Raw genomic sequence first — 11316 nt, forward strand, 5'->3', positions numbered from 1 at the left:
GCTATTTGGAAACAGCTAGAATTAAGTTCAAGAAAGTCTGGCTGGAAGATCCCAAGTAGCTGGTGCTTTATCCCTACAAGCTTACTCCAACCCTGCTCCACCAGTGAGACATGAGGAGACCAGGGGTGTGCTAATAATCTAACAGGAGCTCTCCAGGGAAAGAAAACCCTGGTTTGTCTCCATTTCTTTGGTGTAAATATTTCCAACATGACCAATTTCAACTTACTTATGTGGTGTCACTGAACTTGGAGCTGGGAATAAGTAGGCAGTAGTACACCATTATATAGTATTTCCACCACACAGATATAAGAGACCATATATAATAGTAAAATGTAGTAAAATAATTGGAAAGTGATGGGTTGTTTTAAATAAAACTTATTTAAAAATAAATACATAAAACTTATTTATAAATGTCTATTTTAATGTAATGTATTTACGCCTAAGTTCATTTAACTGAATTTTAAAAAATTGATTTATTTTATTTATTTATTTTTGGCTGTGTTGCGTCTTCGTTGCTGCACGCGGGCTTTCTCTAGTTGCGGCGAGCGGGGGCTACTCTTCCTTGCGGTGCGTGGGCTTCTCATTGCGGTGGCTTCTCTTCTTGCAGGGCAAGGGCTCTAGGAGCGCAGGCTTCAGTAGCTGTGGCACGCGGGCTCAGTGGTTGTGGATTGCGGGCTCTGGAGCACAGGCTCAGTAGTTGTGGCCCACGGGCTTAGTTGCTCCATGGCATGTGGGATCTTCCCGGACCAGGACTTGAACCTGTGTCCCCGCATTGGCAGGCGGATTCTTAACCACTGCGCCACCAGGGAAGCCCTAACTGAATTTTAAATAGTGGCTATATTTAGCAATCAGCTTGCGAAACCCCTGAACATTTAACAACCATCTCTGATGGACTGATGCAAGAGCGCTCCAGGACACCACTGGGAGAACAGAGATGAAGGATGATTTTCTTTTTAATTGTGGTAAAATATGCATAACAAAACTTACCATTTTAACAATTTTAAATGTACAATTCAGTGGCATTAATTACATTCCCAATATCATGCAACCATCACCACATCCCAAACAGAAACCCTGTACCCATTAAATAATAACTCGATATTCCCCCCTCACCCCAGCCTCGGCTAACCATCATTCTACTTCCTGTCTCTATGAATTTGAATTTGGCTTTTCTAGGCATCCCCTATACGTGGAATCATATTTGCTCTTTTGTGTCTGGATTATTTCACCTGGCATAATGTTCTCAAGGTTCTCCTATCAATATGTTTGAGCACATACCAGAAATTCATTCGTTCTTAAGGTAAAAGCAGGAGTTTAAGACCAATATTTAAGGCCACCTTTAGTGCCCAGACAACCATGCTTGGCCTGGAGGGAGGGCGTGTGGATGCCACTTCATCTTCTCACTTCTGAGGAATAAGCCTTCCCCAGATTCACTGAAGTACAGAAAACCCTGGGAATCCAGTCCACCCAAAGCATGGCTCTGGTGGGGAGGTCACAGGCAGCTTTAATAGGGAGCACAAAAGAACCTGAAAAAGGCAGAAGGCGCCATGTGCATGATTAAAATCCCACTATGTTTATCTTTTCAATAAATCCAGACCAGTATTTCAACCTAAAAGAAGTTCATACAACCTAGTGGCTGTGAAAGTGTGGTTCCCAGACCAAGAACGTCACCATCAACTGAGAATTTGTTAAAAGTGTAAATTCTCAGGCCCAACCTCAGACCTACAGAATCCAAAACTCTGGGGCTGGGGTCCAGCAATTTAGTTTTTAAGAAGCCCACCAGGTGATTCTGATGCATCCTCAAATTTGAGAACCACTGCTTTAGAGAAATGATTCTAGATTCCAACTACTGATGCCTAAAATGGTCCCCAAACCATCCCATGGGCATTTTATAACTGTAGATTCCCACTCATGATCTTACATCAAGAATAAGGTCATGGGGGGAAAAACAGGCAAAATTTTATTAATGGAAGGGGGGGTATCATAACATTAACACCGTTTAATATATACAAGCATAGCTATGCCTAAATATGACTCAGGAAATATGTTTGCCAAAGATTATTTAAACAGTAGAGTTCTCAAAACCACCCACTGCAAACATGCTTTACTTCTGGCAGGCCTGAGCTGTTAATTTATAAGATCTGTGAAACTCCAAATTCAAGTCTCTTCCTACATGTGAGTGCTGGCCTAGGCTATAAAGGAGGACATGCAGCGCTGGAGGTAGGAGGCTGGGAATCCAGAACAAGGGCGGAGCTCCAGTCCCTGCTTCAAGGTTCACCCCCACTGTGAGAGCCAGTTTATTCTGGCATAAATCTGAGATAGTTGTGTCTATTGTGCAGGACTTCTGCCAGGATTAGCAACAATGTCAATCCCCATCATACCCTCCTTCCTCATTAAGAGAACCTTCATGAGTTGACAGACTGGGTTTGGTAAACCAGGAAGGTGGGACTCCCCAGGAAGAAATAATGACTGGTCCAAGGCAAGCCCATTCCAACCGCCACAATGGTCTGAGTGGCCATGTGACACACTCTGGCCAATGAGAAATAAAGGCAAGCCTGCCAAGGGGCTTGGAGACAGAGTGTCCCCCAGGCTAAAACAGATAGAGTCAGCCTACCAACTTCCTCCTTCCTTGGGGCCTTGGATGATGTCAGGACTTGGCGTCTGGAGCTATGGCTTGAAAAAGATTCTAATTAGTACAGAGGGTAAGGCACCTAGCACGGTACCTGGGAAAAGTCCTCAAACTTTAGTGTGCCCAAAAATCACTCAGGGAGCGTTCAGAAAAATGGATTTGGGGGATGCTAGACTCTAGAACTTGAGTCAGTAAATCTTGGGTGGGGCTCAAAGACCTTATGTAATCAAGTTCCAATAAGCACCCTTGCTTATTCTCCTCACATCCAGTTCCAGGCCCTGATTCTCATTTAGGTAGTCCCTGCATGAGACCCCCCCATTCCAAAACTGCCACTTGCTGTGTGGGCAGCCACTCATCGTCTTTACTTAAATAGTTATTTTGCCCCAATCAGGTACTAGGCATTGTGAGAGAAACAGAGACGAAGAAGATCTTGCTAACCAATCCAGTCACAAAGCAGCGCTCGGCAACTATCATAAAACCTTCAGGGTAGCGAGAGACTACAGACTAAGTCGTCCCACCACCACCCAAGAGAGTCAAAAAGCTCTCGTTTGATAAAAGCTTAGAAAGACAGACAGGATTTAAACAGCAAAGAGGTCTGTAGGCAAAGACAGTAAAAATGAAGCCTCAGCTCTGATTATGAATGGTAAGACTTATTTGGAAAAGAGTATAGTTGACCCTTGAACAATACAGGTTTGACCTTCCCCAGAGCCACTTATACCTGAGCTTTTTTCACTAAATTCTACTGCGCCAGTTTGCCATCCACAGATGGTTGAATCCGCAGGTGTAGAACCAAGGATACTGAGGAACCAAGGATAAGCGGAGGGACTGTAAAGTGATACGTGGATTTTCAACTGTGCAGGAAGTGAACAACCCCCGAGGTGTTCAAGGGTCAAATGCATTAAGTGCGGAGTTGGGCTGGTTTAAGGACATGAAGAGAGTAGAGATAAAGGCTGGAACAGTCATTTTCAAAAATGGGTCATTCTGTGGGGCCTGGAGGTTGGACTGGATTTTCCAGGCCATGAAAAAGAGCACATTCATTCAGCATCCCTTTGGTGAGCACCTACTGTGCACTGGGCCAGAGGACGGGGGGCACACGGCCCTGCCCTCAGAGGAGCTCAAAGCTGAGGGGAGGGCACAGGCCTGTAATCAGGCACAAAAGTGTGAACATTCCTGTGGTAGGGGAATCACAGGGAGACAGGAGCACCCAGGGGAGACCCCTCACCCAGATTAAGCCAATCAGGGGTGAAGAACATATCTAAGCCAAACCTTAAAGAGTTGGCCTAGTGTAGGGCAGGGAAGCAGGGAGCCTTGTTTTTCCAAGGCTGAATCTCTTCCTTCCTGGTACCCAGAGCTTCCTTTTTATTTAAAAACATTTATCACATAACTGTGCTAAGCATTGGAGCAGATGCAAAAGAAAACAGGGATTTTTAACCTAGGCCAGCAGTTTGTACTATGGGATGCCTGGACTCTCTAAGACCTATCCCCCAATAATTGGTCCTGTCTCCCATGGGCCTACAGAATGGCCTTAATTTCCCTCCCGCTCTGGCCACTGGGACTAGTCCTGCTCTGGCTGACATGCCACTCCTCCACTGTGCCTGGTCTTGCTTTCTCATCCCCATGCCTGTGCATAAGCCCTTCTTCTCCTAGCCCACCTCCAGGATGGTTCCTCCTCCAGGAAGCCTCCTCTGACCACCCAGGATGGAGCTAGGTATACCCCCTCAGTTCTACGGCAGTCTGTGCATAGTGTATCAAATCATTTATCATGCAATGATAAATGCAGTGAGGCAATGGAGTGAACCTCTGCAGACTGCCCTGTGCCCCAGCCTCAGGGCCCACTTGTTGGGACAGGACACTCTGGCAGGCAGCAGCATCTTCTGTACTTCTCAAACTGGATGACTGCTGACCAGAGGCCAAGTGACCAGCTCAAAATGGACTTATTTGCTTAAAGCTAATCGAAGTCACCTTTACCCAGCATTGCCTAGTTAAGTGGTTCTGGAGGTTGTGAAGCCCCTGTAGTTATAGACATCTTTGTATCTAAATGCCTGGCTGAGAGCAGGTTTAATAAATGTATTTGGCTTCTGTTAAAAAAAAAATTGCATGCAATCCTATGATTTTTTAATTGTTGATTTGCTTGTTTGTCTCCCTAAGGATGGGGTCTGGGTATTTTATCCTTGAATAGCTAGCATATGTCACACTGTATAATAAATGAATGACCTTTTTTCCATTTGGCGGGGGCCACTGACATCCTGCCTACCACCTGAAGACCCTTCTCTGAGGTGCTGAGCTGCCTCTCGTGCCCCTAGATGCTGCCCCAAGTCTTGCTCCCATAGGGAGGCACCACCAGCATCATGACACAGCACATCATCCTCGTTTGATGTCTGCTCCACTCCCCACCTAACAGCTGGGACTCCCTGCCCACTTAGAATGACCCAGATGACATCAAATCCATCTTGGACCAGTGGTTTGGACATAGCCTCTACCTCTTTACCTCTGAAAAAGTCCAACCCCGTAGTCAGCTTAATCTACCAGCCCTGCCTTCTCACGCTGATTCCCCACTTTTTTTTTTTTTTTTTTTTTGGCGGTACGCGGGCCTCTCACTGCCGTGGCCTCTCCCGTTGCAGAGCACAGGCTCCGGACGCGCAGGCTCAGTGGCCATGGCTCACGGGCCCAGCCGCTCCGCGGCATGTGGGATCTTCCCGGACCGGGGCACGAACCCGCTTCCCCTGCATCGGCAGGCGGACTCTCAACCACTGCGCCACCAGGGAAGCCCTGATTCCCCACTTTTAACCCATTATATAGTATAACAGAGTAGTAAGCACAGGAGATAGAATCAGACTGCCAAGTTCAAATCTTGGCTCTACCACTTGATAGTATGTGATGTCGAGCAAATTCCTCAATCCCTTTGTGCCTCAGTTTCTGCATCAGTATAATGGAGACGACATTAGCAGGACCAACCTAACATAGGTGAAAAATTTTTTTAAAATAACATGCCAGGTGTTTGGCACAGGGTCAGGCTCATAGGGGATACTAGGTTTCAGCCTACAGAGAGGCAGAGACCTCACAGACTGAGCCGCAGAAGGAGGCCCAGGCTCTGAAGCCAAAGCCAGGTCTCTGAGTGCCCATGACCTGATATCACTGTGAGGACTTTCTCTGACAAAGCGCCCTGCCCCAGCAGGTCTATCTAGTCTACAAGCTGTGCCTTATCCCATCTACCTCCTCTCTCTGCTTCTGCAGCTAAAAACACATGGAACCATCGGACCATTTAAATGCAGAACTTTCCCCACCATGCAAGTCAAGGCACCTTACAATATTTTTGCAACCAGTTAAAGTATAGCCAGATGAAATGTATGGAAACCAAAGCACATTCCATGCTAGCTCTTTGTACACAAATAAGAAAGTATATGACCATATATTAATTTTAAGGTTGGAAAACTTGATAATTGTACATTCTTCATTTCTGTTTCATTCTCCCTCTTCACAAGCAGTGTTAAATGGACAGGTGCTATCTGTAACTCTCTGTTTTAAAAAGCTGACAATACATGAACATGATAAAAAAAAACAACTCAAATAGTACCAAAAAGTATATGTTGATAAGTCTGTAAGAACTTCACCTCCCTCCAACTACAGTGGCAGTCATAATTTTCCTGTGTAACCTTTCAGAAGTATTTATGCATTAACAAGTACCTAAGAATATAAATAGTCTCCACGATTCTTATATACAGAAATGTTAGCATATCTTGTAAAACTGTATTTTGCTTTAAATATATGTATATATATCTTCAATATCATTCTATATCTGTTCCTATCAACCTGCACCACTTTTTTTTTTTTTTTTTTTTTTTTTTTTTTTGCGGTACGCGGGCCTCTCACTGTTGTGGCCTCTCCCGTTGCGGAGCACAGTCTCCAGACGCGCAGGCTCAGCGGCCATGGCTCACGGGCCCAGCCGCTCCGTGGCAAGTGGGATCTTCCCGGACCGGGGCACGAACCCGTGTTTCCTGCATCGGCAGGCGGACTCTCAACCACTGCACCACCAGGGAAGCCCCTGCACCACTTTTTAACAGCTGCATTGTATTGTATTGCATGGATGGTCCATAACTTAACCAGTCCCTTACTGAGATTTAATCGTCTCCAAACTTTTGGTGCTACAGACAATGCTGCAATGTATATATCCTTGTACACATGTCTCCACACACATGTCCAACTATATCTTTAAGATAAATTCCTAGTATTCAAATTGATGGAACAAAAGTAAATGGATTTTAAAATTCTGAGAAACATTGCCAAATTTTAGGGCAATTCTTAACACAATGTCTAGGCATCCATGGTTGGGATTAGAAGGGTGTCCGTAAACCCCTTGAGACTGTATGGGAAAATGTCAAATGCATGTTTATTCTTCTCAAGAGGAGATTCGTGGCTTTAATCAGATTCTCAGGGACTTCCCTGGCGGTCCAGTGGTTAAGACTCTGCGTTTCCACTGCAGGGGGCACGGGTTCAGTTCCTGGTTGGGGAACTAAGATCCCACATGCTGTGTGGCACGGCCAAAAAATAAAAATAAATAAATAAAACAAGAAAAGATTTTCAAAGGGGTCTGTGACTCTAACAAGGATGAGAACCAGTGAGTCACTGGGTCCTTGTACAGCATCAAAAAGCAGCAATAACAGAAGCTGAAGCTAAGCAGGGTCCAGAAAATGCCTTCCTGAGGCCCTTGGAGAGGAGTGAGAAGGCAGGTGCTGGGGACTGTTGATACCACCGGGCTTGTGTCCACAAAGGACCTCCTCCAGAGGAGATGGCTCCACTACACAGGAATCAGGAGAACTTGTTCCCATTCACCACAAGGTCCCTCTACACTAGCTCCTGGTAATAATTTAATGTTACCTGTTGGGTGGTGGGGGGAGGTGAGTGCCTTAACCCAGCGGATTGAATCTACAGTGACTGGGCAGGGACGTCTTTCTGATGACTTGACAAAAGTCCACCCATGGGGCCTCCTGATCTGTTTCAAGTCAGGCTGTCCATGCTGTGTTATATCCGGGCCTTAAAGGGTTAATGATGTTGCGGGGGAAAAGGTGAAGGTCTTTTCCAGAGTAACTTACAGTCTGGCCTTTGGCTGCAATTTATCCTTGCTGCCGATTGCGGATAAAATGTTCCACATGAGTTTTATGTCTAGCAGTCCGGACCAAGAAGCAGAATGGCAACTTACTGACCTCAAGCATCTTGAACCTTTAAAATAAATTCTTCAGAGGTGGTGGTGCAGGTTCCCACAGCAAAGCTCTCTGTCCAGTTCAAACATAACTGAACACTAACAAGTTATTCCCAATAAAAGCAATGACAGGCAGATTCCTGGGTACCACCCTGTCATACTGATCAGAACTTTGGGGGCAAGAATCTGTGTGCTGTGCAAGCTTCCGGAGGGATGTACCTGAAGTTTGGAAACTATGGCTTTAGAAGTCATCTTAGTTTAACCTTGTCCCCTTCCCAGCTCCATCAGAAAGGGGCTGTTCGGCCTCTGCCCAGATATCTCGGGGGAGAGACTCCCGCCAGCTCCAAAGTCACCCAGCCTACGGGTTTCAAAAGCCACTTCCTTAAGTCCAACCAGAACCTGCCATCCAAAAATTCCTGCCCAGCTCTGCCCAGTGCCACAAAGAGTGAGTCTATTCCCTCATCCACAAGCCAAGCCCTTCCCGAATTTAGGGCCATTCACCTGTATCCCCACACTACTGCCAGGTCCAGTTCTTCCCACCATGGTTTACATATCAGCTTGACCAGAAGAAAGTTGAAAAAGCAAAGAAAAACACTGGTCAAGATTTAGTTAATAAGCCAGGAAGCCACAAATCCAAATGCCATATCACTCTGAACCAAGCACTGACAGAGCCACAGTAGGACAGAGAGGATAACAGAACAGGCTTTAGTATCCAGCAGCTGGATTTAAATGTTCGCAAAAGGTCTGACCTTGACTAAGGACCACCACTTGGAGCCTCAGGATCCTCTTCTGTAAAACAAGCTTAATAACCCCGCCTCAGGTTGAAATAAAGATTAAACAAGTAACCTAGTACAGCTGTTACTCAAAGTCCCTCCATGGAGGATACTGCAGCATCGATCAAACTGCCTCCATAAGTAGCCCTAACTGCAGTAAAAGCAAACTCCCAAAGGTTAGGTTTGGGCCAAATTGCAGCCCAAAGCCCAGGCAAAACGTTTAGAAGTGTTTGTTTTATACGAAGAAGGTATCTAAATTCTGAATCCTACTACAAAGTATATCTGTAATTGTTTTTGTATGAAAAGTGTTTTCATCCGCAAATACCTGGATAAAATTGACACCCAAGGAAAATTCCCCCTCTGGTTTATTCTGAAGCTACAAGTACTCCCTGGCACAAGGTCTGTTATCCCGGCGCCCGCCCCTCCCCTCCGTCTCCCTTGGAGAAGAGCAGGCTTAGTCTACAAGCAGATGTGCAAGGCTGAGAAACAAATGAGCGGCTAGACATAAGCAAAGAAATGGGCCACAAGATACAGTCTGAGGATGACCAAGTGGCTTCTCACCCTACAGATACTGAGGGCTGGTGTGCTCGGACTTAACTGCAATGTTACCCTCTAAATAGCTTTCAGAGAAAAATTATCCCTAACCAAATGCAAGAACATCTAGGAGGGAAATTCACAGACACCTTTGATCCAGTAATTGTGTGTACGTCTGTGCCCGCATGTGTACCCCCAAAGCAACAGAAATCTGATCTAAGCTCATGTAGGGGATCCGGCCTTGGCCAGAAAGGGCTCTGGGAAGTCAGCCGGTCCTGGGCGGCTATGGTTACCCATTTCCTCATCCCTGTCCCCTTCCTCTGCTGCTTGCTCTTCCACCTCTGTCATCTGAGAATTCCCTGGCAACTAAAGAGCGAGGGCTCCCCTATCAAGAGAGTTACTTGCAATGTAAGGAGGAGGTGGAGGGTTCTAGAACTGATGGACAATGGGATGGATCATTTGGGGGGGGGGACCCTATTCATTCTTCCCACTGTCAGCTGGAGACAGCAGATGCCCACTTTTCATGAAAGCTGTGGGTTACTCAGGACCCACATGCTCCCAACAGCTTACAGAAGACTTGCATCAATTTGGGAAGCACTTAAAGTTGGGCAGATTGTTGAAAAGCAATAACCTCTTTGGTCCCAAAGTCTCCAGCTGGTTAAAACCATGACTAAAGAGTGAGGCTGTGCCATCGGCAGACGCTGGTCATGGATCTCATAATAATATCAGATTCCCATGTTCCAGGCATTGTGCTGAGCACGTCAGGTGCACACGGAGAGAAAGGGTAAGAGACTAGGAGAAAGGAGTTCGTTTCTTAAACGGAGTAAAGAAAGAATTAAAAAAGCAAAACTTGGGTGTTGGACTGAGTCAGCTCCAGGGAATATTACTCAATCCTTTGTAATGCCTAAATCCAGCACCGTGCTTGGCACATGAACTCAATAAATAGCTGCGGTGGTCTCTAACTGGTGTACATCCTGAGCTGCATAAACTGCTCTGGAGGTTCTCCTGGAAGGTGCCGGTGAATAAGGGCGGTGTTTGCCTCTCCCTTGCCCACCCGGAGCGAGTCCGGCTCGCTCCACCCTGTGCCTGCCCGGGCGGGCCCGCAGGCCGGCCGCGGGCACTCCCTCCTGGGAGCGGCGCGGCGCCGGACCCGCCACCCCCGCGAGGCTTTCCCGGGCTGTTGCACCCCTTCCGGAGCCCGGGACCCCCTTACCCCTGGGGCCGAGACGGGACGGCGTTCCTTCTGTGCGGTCACCGAGATCACACCCTGACGGGGCCGGGCAGCGGGTCTTATCCCAAGCGGACCCGCCCCGCTTCGGGGTGGAGACTGAGCCCGAGTTCCTGGTTGTCCCTCTCTGCCCACGAGACCGGAAAAGCCTACGCGGGCGAAGCGCACCTGGACGCCGGGGCCGGGACCGCCGCGCCTGGCGCCCGGGGAGGGGCTGCACCGGCCTAGAGCCCGCGCGTCGCGCTCTCGGCTTTGTCCCCAGCCTGGATCCCAGCCTGCCCGGCCCCGCCCGGGCGCGCTCGTGCTCCCTCGAGTCGAAGCAGTCGGACTCTAAGGTCTCCGGTGCTCGGGCGCGCCCACACCCTCGGAGGGCCGCGCCTCGGGACCTCTCCCGCACACGCCCTGCGCCCACCGCGGCCGGAATTCCGGCAGAGAGTCAAAGCTTCCTCCCCGCGACACTGCACTTTCTCACGCCGGAAAAGTGGAAAGTGAAATCAGAACGGCACATTTCGTTTCCCTCTCAGCACTATACATACCCCAAAGTTCTCCGTAGGTCCACCTTCTCCCTTGAGAAAAGCCGAGTTCCCTTTCCTTGGGGAAACCTTTGGAAATGCGAGTTCGGAGCAGTTCCAGATCTTTCTCGCTACCATTACCTGGGTTCGCTGCTGGTCAAGTAGCTCCGGGGTTCGGCATTGAAACAGCGCTCTCCCCTTATTATACAGTCTTTGTTCGTATCTGCCTCCCCGGTTGGACTCAAACAAGGCACTGACTGGGTCTAAGTGGTCTTTGCACTCACACCCAGTACCGTCCTGGCACATGGCAGTGAATGCTCGCATAATGAACCTATTGGGTATATCGGCAAATTCGGATTTCATTTAACAGAGGGTAGGTAGCTTTGGGGAGTGTGTGTGTGTGTGTTTAAGAATAGATTTTATTTATTTTTTATTTTTGGTTG

At 47.6% G+C, this 11316-nt stretch overlaps 1 protein-coding gene across 3 annotated transcripts in view; it reads right to left on the reverse strand.

The window, feature by feature from the left end:
- Positions 1 to 11041, reverse strand: part of ANXA4 (annexin A4) — a 70451-nt gene extending 59410 nt beyond the window's left edge. The window contains exon 1 of one of the 3 annotated variants that reach the window (XM_079940755.1): positions 10898 to 11041. The gene's annotated coding sequence lies outside the window, so the exon portion shown is untranslated. Of the gene's footprint in view, positions 1 to 10346; positions 10745 to 10897 lie in introns of those variants that run through there. The other 2 variants (XM_079940754.1, XM_079940756.1) reach the window with 2 other exon arrangements.
- Between the last annotated feature and the right edge of the window lie 275 nt (positions 11042 to 11316).

Source organism: Stenella coeruleoalba (genome assembly GCF_951394435.1).
Source record: "Stenella coeruleoalba genome assembly, chromosome: 13".
In the NCBI taxonomy this organism is placed as follows: Eukaryota; Metazoa; Chordata; class Mammalia; order Artiodactyla; family Delphinidae; genus Stenella; species Stenella coeruleoalba.